The 22,771-nt window shown below is 49.6% G+C and overlaps 1 protein-coding gene and 1 long non-coding RNA gene across 4 annotated transcripts in view; one reads left to right on the forward strand and one right to left on the reverse strand.

The window, feature by feature from the left end:
• Thsd4 (thrombospondin type 1 domain containing 4) overlaps positions 1–22,771 on the reverse strand; it is a 517,345-nt gene that overhangs the window by 152,637 nt on the left and 341,937 nt on the right. The gene's annotated exons all lie outside the window — the stretch shown is intronic.
• Positions 1,643–7,172, forward strand: LOC129687427 (uncharacterized). Its single transcript, XR_008721791.1, has 3 exons — positions 1,643–1,879; positions 3,388–3,628; positions 6,938–7,172. It is a non-coding gene; the product is annotated as an uncharacterized LOC129687427 (long non-coding RNA).

Here is a 22,771-nt window from a genome sequence, read left to right on the forward strand (position 1 = left end):
GAAGGAAGGAAGGAAGGAAGGAAGGAGGAAGGAAGGAAGGAAGGAGGAAGGAAGGAAGGAGGAAGGAAGGAAGAAAGGAAGGAAGGAAGGAAGGAAGGAAGGAGGAAGGAAGGAGGAAGGAAGGAAGGAAGGAAGGAAGGAAGGAAGGAAGGAAGGAAGGAAGGAAGGAGGAAGGAAGGGCAGAGGTGCCAACAGGATCTTTTAGTGTGGTCACAGACAGGTGCTGGCCACCCACAATACCTAATTCCAAATCATTTTCATCACCACAAAAGGAAAGTTGGCAAGCATTAGCAGCCCAGATATTTCTGTTTAATTTGGATGGGTTTTGGCACATTGCTTTACCAAAATTAAAACAACATCCTTTGACAGCGTCTCACCACAGTCTACGTTTTCTTGGGGGTTTTACGTCACCCCTGTTCCTCCTCTTTGCATGTAGCAGGACCTCGCTGATCTCCTTGGATAAGGACAGAAAATGCAGTCCCCTGCGCCTCTGTCTCCACAGACACCGACTGCGTCCTGACATGCCTTCACACTCAGAAAGGTACCAAATCAGCTGGGAACGAGGTGCACTGGTAGATTTCTTGCCTCATGTGAGCAAGGCCCATGGTGCCATCCTCAGTATTGGAAACAGGGACTAAATGGCAGCAAAGCATGTTTTAAAAACTGTACCAATGGCTGTGTCCTGCTCTTGCAGAAGGCCTGAGACTGGGCCCCGCACTCATGTCAGGTGACTCACAACCCCCAGTCCTACTCCGGGAGCTTGGATGTTCTCTTCCAGCCCCTGTGGGTGTGGCACTCATGCACACGCCTACCCCGCCCCCACATACTTACAGATAAAAACACTTTAAAAAATGCACTGAAAGTCCAGCTTGACTTCAACAAGTATTTTACAGTCCTTCAGAGGCTACAGCACTGTGCAGACGTGTCCATAGCTGCTATTCTGATCTCATCAAAGGTAAAGGCATGCTAATGACCCAAGGCTCTTAAGTTCAGGAAACAAAGGCAACAGGAGCTTTTTTCAATTAACGCACTGACTTAATGCCAGGTTGCTCTGTCCTTGGACTGCAAGAACCTGTGCCTACTGAGCCAGCCAACTGAGGCTTCCTCTGCGCACACTCACTCCCCCCACTTATGGCCCTCAAGCCCCCGATTATCTAGAAAGACTTCACACCCAAGACAACAACGGGCTCTGTACACTGGCCCCAGCTCTTCGGCTTGGCTCCCAGTCCCAGGCTGAGAACACAGCCAGCACAGCGGCCTGGGTAGACTTCGCCTGTTCTCCTCTCTTCCTTTCCTCCTGCGTGTTTTAAGGAACACCCAAAGAGCAGATAATCAGAACCTGCAGGAAAACCCATGGACAGGCAAGAGAGAAAACTGTGGGGACTCGGGGACACCCCCACATGTTTCCTGGTCTGCTTTTGTAAGTAACACAGCCATAAAAAAGAAGCTCCCATAAAATGCCACATTCTTCAAAGCTCTATATAAACATTTTCTTTTAAGGAGTGGGGCACTCGGCATGTTCCTTCCTCATCATTCCACTTCCAACCAGTGAAAGGAATCCTAATTATACCATCTCCTTGTGGCACAGGCATTTACAGAGCCAACCGCGCAGAAACATCCACACACTTACGTGCGCTCTCTCTCTCTCTCTCTCTCTCTCTCACACACACACACACACACACACACACACACACACACACACACACACACACACACACGCTGGAGAGGTAAAGAGAAGAAGGAGATCTCGCCAGGCGTGGGAGGGCAGGCATCTCACTGCTTCTGTTTGGGCTTTCTGACCGCTGTGTTGAGCTTGCGTACTCGGACTCCTGAGACAGTTTGGGCCTACTCTCCTGAGTGCCATCCACATTCCATCAAGGTAAGGTGTGCCCAAGCTCCGCTTCGTTCCCGCTCTGCTTTGCCGTGAGCTGAAGCAGAGCCCGTCGCCTGTGCGAGGGGCTCCAGGCATGCATTCCAGGGTGGCCCTCCCCAGGGGCCAGTCGTGGGCAGGTGACTGAAGCTGCTAAGAGTAACTGGCACACCTCGGAGGGGCTGCTGCAGTGCTGATTTGCTCGGTGCGGAGGTCTCCCCGACCAGATGTGTCAGCAGCGGTCAGAGAAATACTTTCCATATGAGCTTTCCTCTCGCCTGCCTAAGTGCTCCGGCCTGAGTGAGGTGGGCACATTTGTCATTTAATCACATTAAAAAAAACAAAACAAAACAGGGAAGTTACAAACTTCAACTACAAGCAGAGGCCACCAGTGTGCTTTCAGCTTTCAGCATTTCTAATCTACTAGGCATCTCCACTTCCCTCTCAGGAGCTCCATTCCCCCAGGGACTCTCCACAGAGCAGAGGGCTTGGGTAACTACCAGGCGAAAGCCTAGGACAAATGACCACCTCAGTCTTGCAACGCGGGTTGGGGAGCAAGCTGTAAGCATGGAAGCCTGCTTAGGGGAAAAGCAATTGCATTAGCTCTCAGGGCTCACTTGGCTCCTGACAAGGCGAACAAAAGGCAAAGCCAGGAAGTGGCCTCCTGGCCTTTTAAAAAGGTATATACAGTCATGAGGCTCCTCAAACAGCAGGTTCAGGAGAAAGGCTGCATTTGCACTGCTCTATTCTCTGAGACTTTCTACCAGGGTTAGCAGTGAAGGGATGAGGAAGAGTCAAGTTGGTGCTGGCTCACTGCGGGAACGGTGGAAATACTAAATGTCCCCTTTCTCCTGCTCAGTGATCAACACTTCCCGGCTCTGCATGCATCACAATTGGCTCCTGGAGATATCAGTGATGGTCAGAAACATGTTCAGCAAACACACGAGCCAGACCAATAAGAAGCTGTTCTCGCAGACCCTAAAGCATGCCTCCTGTTTCCTAGCAGATCCAGGCACACCGGCGGCCCCTCTGGCTGCCACATTCCCTCTTCACACCCATGACAGAAAGTGAAACACAGGTTTACCCAGCACATCAAAGTGAAGGAGAACAGCATAGCATGAAGGCAGGGAAGAAAGGCAATCTCTCGGGCATGCAGATTCTTCCTGAGCACAAGAGGGAAACTGCCTTGAAGGAAGTACTGGAATCTGACACGCATCCCCAGACCCCTGAAAACGGCAGAAGCAGCATGCGCGCCTTAGGCATGTCACCCAGGCCATGCCAGGTCCCCAGGGTGGGAACTGCATCTCAGCACAAAAGTCTAGAAAGCACAGGATTCTTCAAGAAGAATAGAAGTTTCCCTGTAAGAAACGCCCAAGGTAAAGCCACATAAAGCATTATTCTTTGCACACTGCAAAGACCTATTCCCCGATCCCTCTTCATAGAGAGAAGGGGAAATTTACTGCTGACAAAAACATAATTTCTGACAAGAGATTTTATTTGGCTTACCTCTCCCCCAGGTCTTGCTAACATTGCTGTCTCAGTGTGGAACAATGTTAATAAAAGGTAGCCGGCAAACATTATTACCCAGAGTCAAAGCTGCCCTAGAGGAGAAGCCGTCCGCCAAGCGCCAATGCTAGCAGATGCACTTGTGTCCAGAGTCCAGCCTGGAGCTCCGCAGGCACCGCGCTGGCTCCCTGGCTCTTTCCCTCACTGTACTACCCCGGGCTCCGAGCGCAGCCTCTGCTCTGAAGAAAACTGGTAAGCTGATCTCTTCATGTAATAACTTCTCCTGGCTGGGGGAGGGGGCAGGAGCCAGCTGGGAGCTGGGGGGCTGCCTTTAACAGAAAGCAGAAAAGGGGAGGGACAGAAATGATCAATGTGGAGTGTGCTTCTGGCCTCATTCATGAAAAGGGCTCCAAGGTAAGCACTTCAAAAGCAGGGGATGGCTCTGCCTCCCCAACTGAGGCAGGCAGGAGGCAGTGGGCTCTGGCAGAAGGAGCTGCAGGCTGGCAGCTTGGAGAAGCATGAGACCCAGGGCCCTCTTACCTCTAGGTCTGGGTCTGAAGGGTTCTGTGACCTACACAAGTTGCCAGCTCTGGGACATAGTTTATTTTTCTCACTGGTCCCAAGTCAGGGGATGGGTGGATGGCTTCTGCATTCCTCTTTTCCATCTGACTTGATGGTTGCAAAAACCTAGGCAAAGACTCCATTATGAAAGGCAGTCTAGAAAATAAGGATGTCATCAGCGTGCCACCTGCTTGTCACACGAACATGAGTGGATGGGGACTGGGGGAGCCACAGTTTCTCCCTCTTGCTGCATTCCTGGGTCAGTGCATCTAAACCACTACAGCGAGGGAGGAATTACTGTTGCGGATGTAAAAATCAGTGGGAAAGTGGGCACAAGTGAACTCTGGGTGGTGATGCTGCCAAGAGTGCGGTGTGCAGGATGTTCTGGAGAAAGAAGACTCGACTCCTGTTAGACTCGGGGTGAGTCTGGGGACGTGAGGGACACAGGCTCACACAGCCTGCGGGAGCCCGCGGAACTCTAACAGTAGAAAGCAAGGCTAAAGCAAGGTCCAAAGTGGGCTACAATCCACAAAGTACTGGATGCTGCCTGCTAAGGCACACAGAAGCCCTAGTGGTCCCTCCTGGGAAATGGGGACATGTCACCCGATGGCACATCAGAGGTCACACACAGGCGCACAACTTGGCACCGTTTGTGCCATACAAGTTCTAGAGACCCAGGCTTTGTCTTTGGTCTGACCTAAGTTCAGAACTCAGCCCCTGAAAGTAAAATAAACTCTCTAAGGCTCCGGACTGGGAGCATCATCCTGTACGAAAGAGGAACTCTTGAACCTAACTGCAGTTCACAGCCTCTTGTTACCAGTGACCATGTGATGCTGATTCACTAGTGAGACTCCCAGGAAGGCTTGGGTGAAAAGCAATTAGAATTCCTCTTTCCAGACAATCAAGAGAAAGGAGGCTGCTGTGGTCCCCATATCCACAAGCTCTACTTTGGTGGCCATTCTGAGCCCGAGAGTGAGGTCCTTAACCACCCAGACACCTGGGTTCCCTTGCTTGCACCCTTACCTCCACAGTCATTCTTCCAGCTGCAGGTGTGCCCACAGCGACCAAGGAATGCAGCGAGGAGGAAGAAAGGAACGTGCAAGGGTTAATTCTAATTTTGTCTTCGAATCCTCTCTTCCTTCCCATTCACCGTTATGTGTCCACCACAATGGATCTTTTCTGCTTCCCAATGGAAGAGGCACCTTTACCGACTCAGTAGCCTGCAGAAGTACAGCAGTATTTAAGAAAGCCCAGCTCCTTAAAAGACCAGGGATGTTTCCTAGCCAGGGGTTGGGAAATTCCCCACGGAGGGTTTGGTAGTAAATACTTTAAGTTTTGCAGACCATATGGTCGTGTCTGCGGCAACTACTTAACTACCATCATAACAAATGAACGGTCTCCGGCAATACGCACACAAAGCATGTGGCCGTGTCACAGTAGAACTTGACTTGTACAAACAGTCTCCTGTGGAAACTGCCCAGTAGGCCAGGACGGGTGCCCCAAACCTCCGGTTATCTGCCTGTCTCTACCTCCCGTCCCACCATGTAAGCCTGTGTCACCGCTCTCCCCTCTCTGTGTGGGTTCTGGGGATCCCAACCCAGGTCCCCGCGCTTTCGAGGCAAGTGTCTTCCCAGCACAGGGTGTTTCCCCAGTCCTACAAGATGACTTCTGACACTCTTCCCTATCGCAGGAGCCCTGAAATGCCACCTATCCCAGTGCACAAGAGGTCATGTTTTAGCCACGTGTCTTCTCAGCACTAACCATGATGCCCTTTCAGAGAGGTGCTGTGGCAAGAGATACCAAGCTTAGGGTTTAACCAGCATGCGTTATGCGATTGAGCAGCACTGGCAACGCCCACAGTACCGTGCAGCCCTCAGGACTATCTGTTTTCGGGCTTTCTTGTCATCCTCAACAGAAATTATGTATGCATTAGACCACAACTCCCCCCCTTGGTCCTGGGCACCCCCTAATCTATTTTCCTTTGCTATGACCCTGGTTAGTCACAGAAGTGGAATGACACACTTTGCCCCTTTCTGTCTGGTTTATTTCACATAGTGAACTGTTTTCAGAATTTACTTATACTGTGGCACATATAAAAACGCCATTCCTTCTTAAGGCTCGACAGTGTTTGAGGCTGATAGACATTCATTTTGGTTTTTTGGTGATGGCGAGTAACACTACAACACACAGGAGAACACCCAGAATGCTGCCAGGGAACACCTAAGCAACAAGGGAAGTACGCGAGAGACACAAATATCAGAGTTCTAACCATATCGTTTCTGTTATGTGCACTTCTGTCTTACTAGCAATGGATTCAGCGTGTATTTTCTGCTCTCAAGATTTTAGCTTGTTTCTTGTAAAGACTGTCCCTTACTTGAAGGAAGAGGAAGATGTGACCTTCAGAGAGGCACACGCTGCTTGTCTGCATTGTATGGAATAGACCTCTGGCAGGGGTAGGGCCAGCAGTCAAGGCTCTGCCCAAGCATGGGGAGCGCAGGTGTTAGCAATTAACGCCCCCTTTGTGTGAACTGAAGAGCCATTAACTGGCCACAGAGGTGGAAGTGGAAAGCACTGTTGCATTCCTGGCAACTTCTCTCCGTTAAAGGGAAATTATGATCACCTATGACAGGGAGCCACCCTGCCTTCCTCTCTGTCTGAGCCAGAGCCCGGCTGTGTGAGCAGCTGTGGTCAGCAGGCCAGCTGTGTGGGATTACAGAATCCAGGGGTGGACTCAAAGTGCGCTCTCTGGATCAGCATCTTCACCCGAACCTTACAGAGATACAAATGACAGCTTCCTACCTTTTACTTCCTGACTCGGGAATTCAAAGCATGGGTCCCATTGATGGGCTCTAACACAGGTGGACGCCCTATGCAGGGATTATGTTACGTTCATATTTGCTATTAAATACTGATATTAAGTGATAGTTTTGTCTAGTCAACGTTATTTCAAATTTCAGCTCATACTATTATCTTATAAAAACTTATTTTCTTATAAAACAGGACTGCCAGATATTAAAGCACTGTGCCACTCTACAATAAATAGAACTCCACCAGTGGAGGAAGAAGCAAGCCCTTTCCCCAACTAAACAAGTCAGAGGACTGGTTTGTGATCATCAAGCCAATTCAAACCAGCGAAGGAAGAATTAAAAAGGTTGGGGACAAGCTAACCATTGGAAAGCAATGACGTTATCTGTCTAATTCCCACCACATGCCAAAATAAATTTCTGATGATTAAAGAGTTCGGACAAACAAATCAAGAATGAAAACTGCACACGAAGATGAGTAAGTGTTTCTATATTCTTGGGATGGGAAAGGACTTGAATACACGGTTCTGACAAGAACAGAAATTAGTTTTAAAATTACGCATTTACACACATATTTTAAAAAGTCCTATGCATCAAAAACACCATACAGAGAATTAAAAGCCTGATGCACAGTAAGATGCATACTTCACTTGCTCGTTTTCTGAAAAGCTCCTTTATGGGCCTGAAACACAGTGATCCGCCAAAGCAGGCTCAGCCCAGTCTTTGTGGAGCTGGCTGGCTCAGAGGTCAATGCTAATGAAATCCCAGAAATGCGCCTGAGGTTGCAATGGCGAGGGGCTGCCAAGGGAGGAGAGGTGTCCGTCCGAGAGGTCTGTCCTCACCAGGGGACTGCTTTGCCTCAGGAGCCATAATGGCTTTTATGACAACTGAGAGAGCGCACGTGTGTGTGAATAGAGTGAGCAAGAGGGAGGCCAGCACCGGCTTGGGCTGAAGACAAAGGGAGGTACCATGAAAGAGTTTTTTCTTTCTTCCAATAAGCACGGCTGACAGGGCAGGGACGGCAGGTCCAGGACAAGGTTTGCATTTTGCAAAGGCTACTCTGTTGTACCAAGAGGGATCAGAAGGCATGAAGAAAGGAAGAGGGCTGGGCTTAGAGGGACATGGAGGAGACAGGAGCCCCACAAGGAGACCAATAAAACCAAAAGATCTGAGCCCAGGAGGTCCTGCAGAGACTGATGCACCAATGAAGGAGCAGGCACGGAGAGGACCTAGACCCCTGCTCAGATGTGGCCGATTGGCAGCTCGGTCTCCATGTGGATCTCTGAGTGAGGGGAGCAGGGGAACATGCCTCTGTCATGAACTCAGTTGTCTGCTCTCTGATCACTCACCCCTGATGATGCAGCCTTGCCAGGCCACAGAGGAAGAGCATCCAAGCAGTCCTGATGAGACTTAACAAGCTAAGGGCAGATGGCATTAGTGGAGAACTCCCCCTTTCAGTGGACTAGGGGAAGGGGATGGAAGAAAGAGGGAAGAAGGGAAGCACTGGAGGAGTTGAGGGAGGGGCTTCAAATTTGGAATATATAATGAATAAATTTTGGAGAAAAAATAAAAGTTTAAAAAAAAAAAAGAAAGAGAGATGGCTCAGTGGTTAAGAGCACTGTCTGCTCTTCCTAAAGACCTGGGTTCAATCCCCAGCACCCACACGGCAGCTCACATCTGTCTGTAACTCCAGTTCCTAGGGATTTGACAACTTCATGCTAATGCACATAAAATAAAAATAAATAAAAATTTAAAAAATACCTTACTAAAAAAAAAGAAGGAGAAAGGAAGGAAGGCAGGAAAGGACTTGGAAGATTACAGCCTGGATTAAAAGGGAGAAGAGCTAAAAGCAGGTGGTAGAAGGGATGAGTCATCCCAACTAGAGTGCGTGTCAGGGGAGGGGGCCGTTCCCGTAATACGTCTTTAAAAGTGCACAGATCACATAAAGGCAATTTCAACAGTGAAAAGTCAGGTCTGACAAACAAACATAGGAGAGGGGTTGAATAAAGCATAGGAGACCCCCCAGATAAAATCCCACCCAATCATTTAGTTTTTGATGTTGGCACATTTTTAGGCCATGCTTTAAGACAAAAGGAGACCACACAGTGAAGAACTCTTTCCGTCCCTGGCACCAGGACAGATGGACAGCAACATTCAAAAGAAGGTAGTTGGGACCTCCACATTCTCCTGCATCCAAAATGAACTCGAGAGGGACCAGACTGTCCACCAAAGCGATCACAGTATGTGATATCCTATGCTACCCCCTGTATAGTGCTGGTATAGAAAATTGCATAATATATTGGGTTATCTACTTAAAATCTACTCTCAGCAAATTTCCAGTATGAACCATGAAGCCAGAAGACGAGGTGGTAAGTAAAACTTTTTGACAGAAGTTTGATTTAGTCATTGATGTACACATATCAAAACCGTCTGTGGTACAGCACCACACGTATGATTTTCACCTGTCAGTTAAAAGTACGACAGAAAGATCCGAGACTGGGAAAGCCCACAACATGTCCACATCCCAATCCCCGGCGTCTTAACATGCTGTGTGTGCTGGTCAGCTTGTGGTCAATCTGACGGAGCAGAACCATTCGAGACTAGGGAACTTCAGCTGAGAAAGGCCTCATAAGGTTGCTTGATAGGCAAGTCTGTGGGGCATTTTCTCGGTTAATGTGAAAGAGCCCTCTGAGGTTGCTGCTCTGCGTGGGTGGGTGGTTCTGAGTATGCAAGGAAGCAAAGTGAGCAAGCCAGTCAGCAGCTGCCCGCCACAGTCTCTGCCTCGTTCCTGCCTCCATGACCCTTCCCGGCTTCTCTCAATGATGAACCAGTCTACACGCTGAAATAAACCCTTCCTCCCCAAGTTGCTTTTGGTCCATGTGTTGCTGTTCTTTGAAACGTTCTTTTGGATTGGTTTAGTTATTGTGTGTGAATGTTGTGCCTGCATTGTGCAGTGTACCATGTGCATGCCTGGTACCCACGGAGATCAGAAGAGGGCATTGGGCCCCTGGGACCAGTGTTCCAGACGCTTCTGAGCTGTCACCTGAATGCTGGGAATTAACGCAGGCCCTCTGCAAGAGCAGCAGGTATTCTTAACCACTGGCCAAACTCTCCAGCCCCTTTGGCCAGCATTTCATCAACAATCACAGCAACGGAAACATAACTAACACATGGCAAAGGGAAGTTAAAGGAGCTGGTAGAAGTACCATGGCTGATCTGGTGGCTTTAAAACAGGTAGGTTAGCCTGGATCATCCAGGTAGAGTCAATTGACTACAAGGATCCTGAAAGTCTGAAAGAAGGGGACAGGTGATGACGTCAGAGGGACTTGACTTGAGAGAAGCTCGGCCTGCCACTGCTGGCTTCGAAGCTGAGAGGTAGGCCTGAGCTCAGGAGCCTGTGCAGTCTCCAGAAGGTTCAGGAGACACGAAGGTCAGAATCTTCCCTCCAGTCTCCAGGTATCCGGCCCTGGGGACACCTTCAGCAATACTCTTATTGTCATTACAACTACCATTATTAGTGTGTGTGTGTGTGTGTGTGCGCGCGCGCGTGCGCGCATATATGCCACACTACGCATAAGGAATGAAAAGGCCCTTGAGGGCCAGCTCTCTCCCATCATCTCCCCAGCGTCTTGGGATCTAAGTCTGGCCAGCACCGTGCTATCTGGTTATAAAAGGTGACGCTATGAGATGAAGCGCCCTTGAAAACATAGAGCTAGCTGAAGGAGGCCAGTTCTGAAGAGCATTTGTTGATAAAGAGCAATCTTTATGTGAAAAGTCTGGAATAAATGAACTTATAAAGACAGAAATGAGATTCTAGGCCGAGGCAAGGGGAAGGAAAACTGCTAACGAAGACGGATAGTTTGGGGGACTGTTCCAGTATGCAAGCACGCACACATCTGTGTGTTGCAGTATGCAAGCACGCACACATCTGTGCACACTTTAGATCAGCGAACTACGTGACGCGTGAGGCGGCGCTCAGCGGAACTGCCCTTTGTGGCAGTGAAAATGCAGTCTCTCTGGGGAAGCGCCACACTCGGCTCCCCCACCTCCACGGAGAATGACTTTCGGGCACGGATTGCGTGGGGAAGCGGGTGTCGCGAGGCACCTGGTAGGCGCTCCTGAGGACGGCGTCGCTGCCGGGAGCGGCGGCGCCCACGCTTGGAGTCACAAAGACTTTGCCAGGAACATCCGAGGGCTTTGAACTGACATCGGTTCTCTGTCTATGAATGACGTGAGTCCAAGCTGTCTAATGACAGTTCTCAACACTGTTTGTAAGCGCGGAAAACCTTAGCGGTGTGAATACGGGCGCTGAGTCACCGGACCGTTTAATTTTGACTAGCACTTAATTATACAAATACTGTGCTGCCAGCCCACAGAATCAAGGTGACATCCTGGGCCACCTGCCCTTTTCTGAAGGAAAACAGGAGGGGTGGAGCTGGGGAGGGGAGGTGTGTGGGGAGACGGGGGGGGGGGGCCTTCAGGCAGGACGTAATGTCCTGGGATTAACACTGACTGGACTTGCTATATGGGTTACTTGTCAAGTGAAGAAGTTACAATGCATAGTTCTGAGGCCTGGACCGTCTCACCACGAACACACAGAAAAGGTCCCGAGAAGGTGGCTCTCCAGCACTGTAATGCTCGCTACCTCTGTATGCCAGCTGTAGCTCCTTCCCTTGTCCCTTCCCAATCTCACCCTCCCTCCCTCTTCTCTGCCCATGCCCTTCCCCTGTCCACTGACAGGGGAGGTCCTCCTCCCCTTCCATCTGACCCCAGCCTATTAGGACTGGCTGCACTGTCTTCCTCCGTGGCCGGGAAGGCTGGCTCCTTTAGTAGTGAAATTTATTTGAATCCTGCTCAGATCCTCGGGGCCCAGCTTAGCAAAACACGCAACAGCGCCCTCTAGAGGTCATTCCCTCAAACTGCAGGCACCTGGTCCCAGGAACCCAGTGGCTACACCGTCCCTCGGCTCAAACAGCCCACTTTGCAGAAGGGCCAGCAACGCAGTTGGGTATCTTAGAAGCACAAAGTTTCTCACACCACTGTGTTAATTCTGTGTAGAGGGGAGCTCTGAACCTCTCACCACCAGGGCTGAGACATAGTTCCAGTGGATCCACAACAGTGCACTAACGGATTAGCTTGGTTTCCCCTCAGACATTCCAAGTATCAGCCTCTTGCAATGTTACTTTGACCCAATTAAATATGGCTAATTTTCTGATTTGAACAGGACAGGAGGTGACTGTTATTCTCTGGCTTTGTTCTAACTGACCTGTCAGACTCCTAAGAGAGTAAAGTAAATAGCCCACCTATGTTAGGAGAATGGCTTACACCCGTAAGGTAAGGCCCACACTAAGCACAACCTTCAAAGCTGTTCTGAACGGTGCTGCCTGCTGCGGGCTGGGTCAATCAACAGTCAGAACAACCCACCACAGACATGCCCATAGGCCAGCCGGATCGAGACAGGTCTTCAGCTGAGGCTGTCTTCCCAGCTGAGTCTTGGTTGTGGCAAGGAAAAACTAACCAGTACATGAGTTCTGGTCAGTGACAGGAGTTTAGTCTGGGCACCTCCCACCATGTCTGTCTTCCTGCCTTGCTTCTTCCAGGCAAAGGATGAGTGCCACAGGGTTCCACAAGACTCTGTTGTATTTCCAGTCATGGCTGAACCTCTATGGTACAAGTGGGTTCAGTCCTCCGCACTGTATTCTTATTTCAGGCTGCAAAGTTTCGGGGGGAGGGGTTCAGAGGTAGCATAAACTGGAGAAATGCCCTTATAATCTGAGTTTCAGGCTGTTCCTCAAAGTGAGCGAGAAGAGAGGACAGGAAGTGGGGTGTGCTGATGTGTACCCAGTCCATGAAGGAGTCTGAGGAGCGCTGGGCTGCTCACCAGAAGTTAGGGGCGTGGCGCCCAGCTTCTGCATCTTGTACTAGGCCGCCGAAGAATCCATGTGGTGATCTGTTCCCCCTACACCTCTGTGGTAAGAGCTTGGTGAATACACATGTATGTGGAGGCCAGAGGTCAACCTATCCTGAGGTCATCTGAAGGTGGCTTCTTTGGTCATCCTCCGGTGTGTGTGTGTGTGTGTGTGTGTGTGTGTGTGTGTGTGTGTGTGTGTTTGGACAGGATATGTCTCTTTTACCTGGAAATTTCCAGTTCAGCTAGGTTGGCTGGCCAGGGAGCCCTAGGAGTTCACCGGGTTCTGCTCTCCCAGCACTGGGATTTCAAGAGTGTGTCAGCACATCCAGCATTTTTATGTGAGTTACTGGGAAGGAACCCAGGTCCTCATACTTGCAGGGTAAATACTTTATTGAACGAACCACCTCTAAATCTAGCATCTCCTCCTTATAAGGTGGTGTCTCAGGAATGTTACCACACCACAGAATGCTAATGGATCCGACGTACTGATTCAGAGCAAGCAGTAAGTAATAACTTAATTGAAAGGTTCCCCTCCCTGCCTTTCAACAAAAGAAAATAAATTTTCTGAAGACTTAATTTCTGCTGCTAACCACTGTGCTAAGAGAGCATGATGGTACTCTATCACTTATACCACATTCCAAGTTAGCTAATCAGGCCTTTTTGCAGATGAAGGCACCAAGGCTTAGAGACACTGAAAAGGCTGGTCACTGACGGCAAAGCAGAAATTCCAACCCAAAGCCTCTGTCTCCACACTGAACCGTAACAACCTGCAACTGTAACCAAACAACCCCTTATACAGCCCCACTGCCCTCACTAGCCAACTGTCTGCCCAGGCAGTTTCAACTGGCTCCTAGCGCGTCCCCAAGGTTCCACCTGAGCGACACTGTCAAGTGACGGTGGAAACAGGCTGTCCCCTCATTACCGCAAGGTTTCCTGCTGACCCTGAGGAAAACGAGAAAGCCTTTAGACCTGAATTAGGAAGTCCGTAGCAGCACAGGAGGAACCACAAGCCCAGTGCTGTAAATTTGGTCAAGAGCGGGTGGGTGGGACGCCCACAGATCCAGGGTAAACCTAGTAGTATCATTTTGCTCAATGGATGCAGCATTCCACTACCCTCTAAATTCCTGTCTCTCCGTCCTTCCAATAGTGCCGCCCTCAGACCTCATCAGAGAAGCTCTTAGTGCAGGGGTTGGTGGTTAATGTCTAAATTCATAATTGTCACAATGCAGAGGGCATCAGTGGAGTGCTCGGTCACAAGAGGAACCTCCATGCCACCCACAAGTCTCAGGGACCATCGTGGAAGAAGGGGCGGGGAGCCAGAGAGGACCAGGCACGACAGGATGCTGCGCTCCTGCACCCACAGAAGTTGTGGCTGCCTGCACGAGATCAAGGACAGGCCAGCCAACGTTCTAGCATTGGGAAAGGGGCGGGGAAGGGAAGGTCAGTGCTCTCCAAGTGTGCGTCTCCTGGTAGGTTGACGCTCCGGTGGCTGGCCCCACACCCCAGGGATATATGGACAGCACCAGATGAATAGATGGGTTACTGAATTTTAAAAAGTATGAAATCTGAGGGGATGGATCTGGGAGGGGTGAGGAGGAGGAGTTTGAGGATAGATCTGATCAAAATATATTGTATAAAATTCTCAAAGAATTAATTAAACTATGTAAAAAAGACACAAAGTTGGGGATGGTAGGAAGGTTAGGGTGGATCTGGGAAGAGTGTGTGGGATCAAAGTGTGTTGTATAAAATTCACACCGAATTAATAAGAACATCTTATTGTACTTTTTAGATTTATGTATACAGTGTTCTGCCTGCATGTATGCCTGCAGGCCAGAAGGGGGCACCAGATCTCATTATAGATGGTTGTGAGCCATAATGTGGTTCTTTGGAATTGAACTCAGGACCTCTAGGAAGAGCAGCCGGCCAGTGTTCTTAACCTCTGAGCCATCTCTCCAGCCCAATAAAGTACTTTAAAAGAGAAGTCCTTGGCAGAACCAGCAAGTGCACTCAAGCACAGTGCTCCTCCCTGCTCACTTTGCCTCTGGGTAAACTCCACCTTGTCTTCTGCCCTTTCCCCGATTTGCCTGGCAAGGGAAACTTCCTCTTGGGTCTTATTCTCCATGAGCGTGCTCTGCCTTGCTCCAATCCCATACCCCAGCATGATTCCTTTCCTTGCCTGCACTTTCCGCTCTGGCCCTTTCCCCGTCTACAGCACAGATTTCTCATGCTTTAAGATTAACTAGCATGAGGTTTTGGTGGCAGAGCCCCATGTGAGAATCTCTGGGGAGGCAAGGGGAGCCTCGCGTAGAGGTCAAAGTGTATCTGTTAGGCAACACCCGAGTGAAAGAACATCACCCAATCCAAAGAAATTAGGTGAGACATCCTAGCCAAGGCACACTGGGCGAGGAGGTACTGGGAGACGAGGCTTCCTCAGGAACTGGCACAGGGACTGGCACAGGGACTGGCACCACAGTGCCAGTCTGCTGACACATTCCTGCTGGGGAAGCAAATGATGCTTTGTTGTTGTTTTCACGCCTGGCCACATCGCTTTCATCTTCAAACTTGTTTCAAAGCCTGGACATCTTTTTCCACTGACTTACTTCCTCTCTCCATTTCTCCCAGCCATGACACCGCGCTGGCTGGATGCCCAACAAATCCAGAGTGAGGACAGAGCCCTGAGTCCTGCTAACCTCCACCTGTGGAACCAGCCGGTCTTGGCCCTAAGTAAATCGGCACCAGCCATGTCAAAGCCTGCTCCATTTTTAACAGTAATCTCTTTCATAGGCTGTTTCCTACTCTTACCCTAGGAGAAGGTGTTCAAAGAAGACAACAGCCCCAGCGAATAGCCAAATGAAGAAGAGACCAACAAAAAGGACAGAAGCCATCGTAATGAGAGTCACCAGCAATTACTTTGTGAGTGCTGGGAGTAGCAGCCAAAGAGGATAATTCACGTTCATAGCTCCAAAGCAAATGTCAACAAACAAAGCCACTAAGGCAATCAGAGGCCTGTATATCTACTGTGTGCATGGTTTACTTGCATTCGGCTGGGAGGTAGCTGTGGACTATGATGCCCTTCATTTTAGACTTGCTGAAGTGAACTGTGGGAAGATAAAATTTCCTTCAGTGTGCTTTATTTTAGACACCAGATGATAAGATGCCAATTGAGACATATTTAGAGCAAAAACAAGTAATTTCCTAATTTATGAGTTTAAGATTGAGAAAAATACAGTTTTTTCTCCTGTTCTTTTTTTAATTTATTTTATTTTTTAAATTCTTTATTAACTACACTTTATTCAGTTTGTGTCCCTCCTGTGGTTCCCTCCCTCCTCTCCTCTCAATCCCTCCCTTCTTCCCCCCCTCTGCACGCATGCCCCTCCCCAAGTCCACTGATAGGGGAGGTTTTCTTTCCCTTCCTTCTGATCCTAGTCAATTAGGTCTCATCAGGAGTGGCTGCATTGTCTTCTTCTGTGGCCTGGTAATGCTGCTTCCCCCTCAGGGGGAGGTAATTAAAGAACAGACCAATCAGTTCATGTCAGAGGCAGTCCCTGTTCCAATTACAATGGAACCCACTTGGATACTGAACTGCCATGGGCTACATCTGTGCAGGGGTCTTCGGTTATCTCCATGCATGGTCCTTGGTTGGAATATCGGTCTCAGGAAAGACCCCTGTGCTCCGATTTTTTTTGCTTCTGTTGCTCTCCTTGTGGAGTTCCTGTCCTCTCCAGATCTTACTCCCACTTCTTTCCTAAGATTCCCTGTCCTCTGCCCAAAGGTTGCCCATAAGTCTCAGCATCTGCTTTGACAGTCTTCAGGGCAGAGCCTTTTAGAGGTCCTCTGTGTCAGGCTCCTGCCTTGTTCCCTCTTTTCTCCTTCTTCTGATGTCCAGCCTCTTTGCCTTTCTGGATAGGGATTGAGCATTTTAGCAAAAAAGTCCTCTCTCTTGATCAGTTTCTTTAGGTGTACAGATTTTAGTAGGTTTATCCTATATTTAAGGTACTCAGCTCAACACAGCACCTGGCAGGGGAGTGTTTAATTTAAAACACAATGCTTATAGTTAATCACTAACCCCAGCTTTGAGCTTAAAACTGTTGGATAAAAGGAAAAAAAATCAAACAAACCTCTCGCCAGCAGAGAACCACATTCCACATGTCTTAGGCGGAGAATATTTTAAATAAACGGTAGAGTTAATTTTTAGGCAACCGTGAATTTTTTTTCTCCCATAGTGACCAAACATAAAATGTGCTGTCTTGTTCTGAGGAATGTCAAGTACTGTCCCAAGAGGGGGACGTTTTTTAAAAACATATCCCTTGTTTCGGCAGGTTCACCAGTGAAGAGAACGCTAGCACCTTGGCATCTCGACAGCAGAGCTCACCTCCACTGCTGATTGATGCTGGAGTCAGATGTGGAGGCAGCCACGCTCTGCTCCTCAGAGCTCCGAGGGACCCAGGCTTCCTGATGCACCGGAACTTGAGCATGGAATTTCCAAGGTCATCTATCCTAGATGTTGCTACCCGCCTAGGCAAATGGGGAGAGAAGATGGCAGAGGATCCTCAGGACTGGCCCACCTTTCACCAGCCCTATCCATCTTCAAGAGGGCCAGAGGGCTGGGAGGAAAGAGACATGGGCACAGGTCTGACAAAGAGCTCTGTGCTCTCCACCACAGAGGCAAGATGTCCCGGAGCAGACAGCTCAACCCTGTGCTACATGAAGCATGTTTGTCACAAGGTGCCAGGCAGCCCAGACTTCTTCCCGGCCCACGAGGGGTGAACACCAGCTACATCCAATACTAAGACTTTCCTCTGCTCCTGGCCCAGCCACATCCAGCCAAGATGGATGTCTTAAGAAGCAAGTCTCACCATCCCAACAGCTAACACTTGGCTACTTCACATCCAGAAATAGAAGCTGTGGCCCAGCGTGTCGGGAGCAAGGAAGAGAGCACTGACTGAAGACCCACTCTGCAGATATCTGGGCCATCATTCTATTTAACGGCATTAAGGGAAGAGGTTTCGTGCCCATTTTCCAGATGAGAAGGGTGCCCTCCCTGGAGGGGATGACTGCCAGCGTCATAGAAATGGACCCAAGTCTAGGTGCCTTCCCTGACACACTGCTACCATGGAGTCCCTGTGATAGGCCCTGAATGGGAAGTCACTGATGAAGCCCTCCAGAGGCAGCTCCTGATACTCTTATGGCAACTCTACAGAGTCAGAGAGCTTTGTCCATCACAAAATATCACAACACCTCTGACCCTTTCATGGCCTCTGAAAATGGCAGGGATGGAAGGATGACCTTAACTTTCAAGCCAGCTGCCTCTCATACACAACTTTTGTGATTTCCAGTTAAGAGGTATTTTAAAACTTAGAGTGTTTCCCCAAGAGCAGGTGTGGTGGCTTGAAGGAGAATGGGCCCCACAGGCTCATCTATCTGAAGACTTGGTCCTCGTTGGTGGAGCTGTCTGGGAAGTATTAGGAGGTGTGATCTTGTTGGAGGAGGCGTGTCCCTGAGGGAGGTCCTTGAGGTTTCAAAGGTCAATACACTCTTTCTTCTGTAAGTTGCCTTGATCAGAGTGTCTCGCTCTAGCACTGGAAGAGTAACTGATACCCCGCTGACGCCCTGCTGTGTTTCCCACGCCTGCCTCAGGCAAGACGTTACAGCATGCACCAGAGCCAGGAGAATAAACCAACAAAACCATGGTTATATTAGCGAAAGCAATCACTCAGGGCTGGGCTGTAGCTCAGTTGGGAGGGTGCTTGTCTAGGGTGATCCCTAACATTTCATAAACAGGGTGTGGTGGCACACGCCTGTGATCCCAGCGCTCTGCAGGAAATGTTAGGAGGATGGTGAGTTCAAAACTTCCTTGGCCATAGTGAATTTGCAGCTAGCCTGTCCCACAAAATTTGAAGAGAATCCAACCCATAATGGTAAACAACTGGAGGGGGCCTAGGGAAGAAGGGAGGGAGAGAGAGAGTGGGAGAGGGAGAGATTGATTTTCTAGGGGCTATTGATATTGTTGTGAATGAACCAGTGGTTTGCAAGCTTCTTATGTGTGTACATAAGGCGCTTTCAAATACTCAGAAGTTGTGCATCTAAGGGCACTAAGTGTAACAATGATGATAAAAATCAATTTCAGGAAGGCACAAGAGCTTGCCACTGTTGTCACGTTCTCCATTCTGTGGCCTTGCCATATGAAGAGTATTGTTTTATTGCCCTGCCCATGACGCTTTTCCTTATAGTCATGAGAGGAAGTGTTTGCATATTTCAACAAACAATTGAATTGATGTATATATCTATAAAATGCTGAATCTGACAAATTAATAAAACATAAAAATGTTTTTTTGTTTTTACAGATCCGGGAGCCAGGCGGAATGGCCATGTGTCCTGCTAAGTGGTGATCCATCACCAGGCTGGTTTTAGGGATTTGCATCACCTAAATGGAAATATGTCAAATAAAAGCTGAGGTGTTGGTGCAAGCGATGGATAACGCTTCCTTTCACATGCCTGATCTGTCATCCAGCCCATAAACACTCCAAAAGAGATTCAAACCCGTGTTTCCAATGCACACTGAAGAAACAATTCCCTTCAGGAACAACCCCCAGCCTCCAAACACAACTTGAAAAACATCACTCAGATAAAGCCGGGAAACGCATGCACCATGCCAAGAATGACTGCCTGTCTGGCCAGGAGCGCCAATGACTACCTCCAAACAGGGAAGGAGGGCCTGACGATGTCTGTCTGTGCCGTGTCCTGTGATTTAAGAAAGGAAATACTTCGAGGCTTCGGAGACCTTTGCAGGGATCCTGGAAGCCGCCTGTGAGTTTGAACCTTTTCACACCCCCTGGAATCCAGGCTCCTTTCTCTCCAAACCACCAGGAAGTCGAGTCCATAGACTGAGACTTTAGAAAGACTGTGAAGCAGGCGATGAATCAGAACAAACTGAAATGGGTTCCAGTAGGTAGCAATATACCATGGTGTTGTCACGGGCTCCAGGGAGAAAGGCTAGACTTTCCCAGTGAGATGGTGGCGGCTCGCCGGCATGCTTTAACCCAGGGTAAGGCATCCCAGAGCACATGCAGCTGAACAGTGTCTCCTCTCCTTCAGCTCCGAGAGGAGTCTGCAGGGAGCCGGAGGCTAGACACCCCTGATGAGACACACCGGCTCTGCCCTCTAGAGCTCAAAGCCTCCAAGGGCTTGGAAGGCAGTGTTTCCACAGTGAGCAAAGCTAAGGACAGCTACAGAGTTCAGACCCGTGCACCGCATCTACCAAGCACCCCGGCTTTCTTTGTGCACCCGAGTGCGGAAGCCAGAAGACAGCCTTGGGCATCTTTCCTCAGGTGACATCTACCTTTCTTCTTCTTTTTATTTTTTAATATTTTATTTTTATTATTAGTTACATTTTATTAACTCTGTATCCCAGCCGTAGCCCTCTCCCTCATTCCCTCCCAAACCCTCCCTCCCTCGTCTCCTCCCTGCCCCTTTCCAAGTCCACTGATGGGGGGACCTCCTCCCCTTCCATCTGACCCTGTTTTATCAGGTATCTTCAGGACTGACTGCAAAGTCCTCCTCTGTGGCCTAGCAGGGCTGCTCATCCCTTGGGGGGTGGGGAGGTCAGAGAGCCAGCCACTGAGTACCTTTCTTCTTTAAGAGCCTAAAAACATTGTGTGTCTATTCGAGGCTTTGTGCTCACGCGTGCAGTACCCAGGGACCCCAGGAGGAGGAGCTAGAGAGCTGGAGGTGTGGGCATTTGTGGCAGTCGTGAGCCGCCTGACTGGGAACTGCACTCTGGGTCCTCTGCGCGGGCAGTGTGTGTGGAGCTGCCCTCCCGCCTCTACCTTTCTTTTCAGAGACCGGGGCTCCGACCCCTGGCTCTCAGTAAGCCAGGCCGGCCAGGGAGCACGCGCAGCTCTCTGTCTCTGCCTCCCAACTCTGGGACCACAAAGCTGCTCTGTGACTCTGCGCTATACAGGTGCTGGCAATTCAAATCAGGTCCTCCTGTTGGCGAGACACTTCATCAACTGAGCTAACCCCCCGGCCAAGCTCCATGGTTTTCTCCTGCACACGCGAGTGCAGAAAAACCTCTCAACTTCTCAAGGGCCTCAGGAGGTCCTGCATTTGGTGTAATTTCTGGTGAGTCTGTGTCCTGTGAGCAGTGAGAATGTTCTGTCCTCGGACTGTGAGGAAAAGCATCCGCTGCGCACACAACCTTTGCCCGAAGTCTTTCTGTCCTGTGACTCTCTGCCTCACATTCACATAAGCTCATTCACAAGCACCTCTCCACTATGTCCTCGATGGCCCTGTGCCCGGGACTGGCCTTTCTCGCTTGTCCCGCACTCTGCCGACCTCCATTTGCAAGTCTGAGCAATGTCTCCTTCCCAAAAAAGCACAGTTAAAATCCACATGCTGGTGACTAGGAGTGTCAGTTTCACATGTAATCGCCTTGAGCCAAATGTACCTGACATTTTCTTGCTGTGTGCCCTTGGTAAACTTAATCTCTGCACCCATGTCCCTAATCTACAACCAGATGACTGACAGCACACATCTCTCAATGCTGTTATAGGAATTAAATGAAGCCTGGGTGGTGGCATTTGCCTTTAATTCGAGCACTTGGGAAGCAGAGACATGTATGTCTTTCTGAGTTTGAAGCCAGCCTGGTCTCCAGCATGAGTTCCAGGACAGCCAGAGCTACACAGAGAAATCCTGTCTCAAAAAGCCATAACTAGCTAACTAACTAACTAAATAAAATAAAGAAGTAGAATTAAACGAGATATTACACACAAAACCTGTAACATGGTACCTAATGCAAAGTAAATGACCAGTAACTCTGGGCTGTTGGGGCGAAGGAGTGGGGAATTGAGCCCGGGGTCTTGCTCATACCAGGCAAGTGCTCTACCACCGGGCTGTATTTCCAGCCCTCTTTTGACTTTTGACTTTGATGTAGTCTCATTCAGTTGAATGGACCAACCTCGATTTCATGCTGTGGCCCAGGCAAACCTTGAACTTACAATCTTCCTGGCTCAGAGTCTCGAGCTGCTGAGGTTACAGGCTTGTGCCATCAAACTGGCTATTGGCTCTTTTTACTCTTTGTTACAAAACAGATGAATATTCTGAGTAGCAATGATTTTCCTTTTAAATGAGGAAAGTGAGCTGGAGAGCTAAGCTTAGTGTGGACATGGCTGGGGTGCTGGTCCTGGCTGTCCCCTTTGACACTCTAAAGAAAGAGAGTGGGGTGTGAAGGAGACTAGGCCTTAGCTCCTTGTCTCTCCTGTCTGCCTGGCAGACACTGCTGGTCACCTACGGCGCTCTCAGCAGCCCTGTTCCCTCCACGCTGGCACGGAAGCCAGCCACCCAAGGGACGGGAGCCACACGTCGGTGGCCACATCTATTCCAAAGTGGCAGCTTCTGCCACAGAGAAGGTTCCAGAGGGGAAAAAAATGAAGCCACATGACAGCTGTTTAGACTCTGCAAAAAATGAATGCAGTGTCTGTGCCAGGCAGCAAGTGGCTTCTGGCAATTGCCAGCTGCTGGCCTGAGTCCCTGTGGCTCTCTCTACAAGGCTGGCAGATCTCAAAAGAGAAATCTGGCCTTCAACGGGCCACCTGGTTCAATTTTTCTCCTCTGTCTTCCTGGGGCCTCGCGCACATCCCCTTTCCTCGGAGGGAAAGCAGAGAGCCACTCAGCAGTGCTTTGCAGAGGTGTGTGGACGGAAGAGGAATACTGTTTTCGGACAACATGACCAAAGCGGTCCATGGTCGGGAGGTAAAAGGCTGTCCCCAGAAACCTTCCTAAGGCCAGGATGGTAACTATCACGTAAAAGGACATAGGCCTGCCCAGCACAGGTGGTCCACTGAACTATCTTCTCAGTGTCCACTCATGCGCTATCACACCTTGAGACCTGGCGTTCCAGAGCACACAACTTTCAGTAACACGTCTGATTAAGACGTCTCCTTTCTTACCCGATCCATGCCAACCAGTCAGCAAGCACAGTCACCCCTAAGGTCTCTCCTGGTTCTGTGTCCTGTGTTCCCATGGGCTCCACCTGGGGTAGCTCCCCATTGGTCAGAGCAGCCCGTGAGCAGGGGTTTCCACTCGCCTTCCCTCACCACCCTTGCCATCCTGTCCCCATTG

This window comes from Psammomys obesus, unplaced genomic scaffold (genome assembly GCF_907164565.1).
Source record: "Psammomys obesus unplaced genomic scaffold, mPsaObe1.curated_primary_1811, whole genome shotgun sequence".
Classification (NCBI taxonomy): Eukaryota; Metazoa; Chordata; class Mammalia; order Rodentia; family Muridae; genus Psammomys; species Psammomys obesus.